The sequence below is a fragment of the Orycteropus afer genome, unplaced genomic scaffold (assembly GCF_000298275.1).
Source record: "Orycteropus afer afer isolate SDZICR_OR568_19922 unplaced genomic scaffold, OryAfe1.0 scaffold00238, whole genome shotgun sequence".
Lineage (NCBI taxonomy): Eukaryota > Metazoa > Chordata > Mammalia > Tubulidentata > Orycteropodidae > Orycteropus > Orycteropus afer.
The window spans coordinates 2,169,352-2,170,860 of NW_006921825.1; positions in this window are offsets into that span (position 1 = coordinate 2,169,352).

Here is a 1,509-nt window from a genome sequence, read left to right on the forward strand (position 1 = left end):
TCCATTTTACATAGAGAGAAACTGAGGCTCAGAACAGTTTCTTTATTTGTATACTCTATGACAGCTAACTGACAGCAAGATCCACACCCAGGTCTGTCTGATTCCAAAACCCATGATAAGCCAAAGAATTTCAAACTTATTTCCTGGAGCCCTAGATTCTTGGGAGTTACTGCTTAGAGCAGGAGGCCGTCAAAGGTCTTGCGTTCCAAGCCTTCAGTTGTTGTTGTCACCATGTGGGCTCTGAGTCATGGTGACCTTATATTTAGCAGAATGAAACATTGTCCTGTACGGTGCCTCCTCACAATCATTCGTGTATTTGAGCCCATTGTTGCAGCCACTGTGCCAATCCCTCTCGTGGAGGGTTTCCCTCATTTTTGTAGACCCTCAACTTTACCAAAAAGGACATCCCTTTCTAGCAATTGATCTTTTCCTGATGACATGTCCAAAGGAAGCAAGACAAAGTCTTGCCATTTGTTCATTCTTCTGGCAGTCCATGATATATTCAATATTCTTCACTAACAGCACAGTTCAAATATGTCAATTCTATTCTCCTTCTGTCTTCTTTTTTCATTTTCTTGCTTTCACATGCATAAGAGGCAACTGAAAAGACCAGGCACACCTTAGTAATCAAAGTGACATCTAGGTCTTCTACCCATGTGTTAACCAGAGCAGCTCCACTTTATATCTAATTTATATTTAAGTTTCATTTGTAAGCAGCACTAGGACCCACTGTCTCGCTCCCCGCAACACACACACAATTGTCTTGCTGTACACAAGACCTAGTAAGTGCCCAACACTGTGAGATAGTTATTAGGATTAAGCATGAGATGTGGGGTGCAATAAAGATGGTCCTACAATCCAGTTTAGGAAACAGGGCGAACACATGTAAAATAATGACTATCACTAAATATTCCCACAATAGTTATTCTAGGATGAGCTCAGCCCCTTACGAGGCAATGATGGAAGAATGTGGCTTATTAAAGAAAGGAGTTTTGGATTGGGTCTGCAAGAATGGGGCAGGTTTGAAGAGGTGGAATGTAAAGGTATAGTCTTTCTCCCCATCTTTACTAATGGCAGCATCACTCAGTTGCCCAAAGTGATCTCTCCAATACTTCTACAGCCATTCATATTGGCTCTATCAATGCTGTCTTTTTTTTTTCCACAACATTTATTTTAATCTGTATGCTGAGCAAATATTATATATTTTTGTGTACTTTTTTTTTTTAGTATTATTGTGATTTGGGTGAAAATTTACAGAGCAAAATACACTTTCCATACAGCACTTCACATATACTTTGTCTCATGATGTTGACCACAATTTACCACAATACAACATCTACCCTCCTATTCCTCCCGATAGTTACCTCTTCCCTGTGTCCATCCCTCCATGGCACTCCTGCCCCCTGAGCTGTCTCCCTGTGCATAAGCAGCCCTTCTTTCTCCCATGCTTGTTCTCTCCAAGGAGTGTATCTGCATCAGGTAAATGTTCAACTCATATGCCTGTCTTTT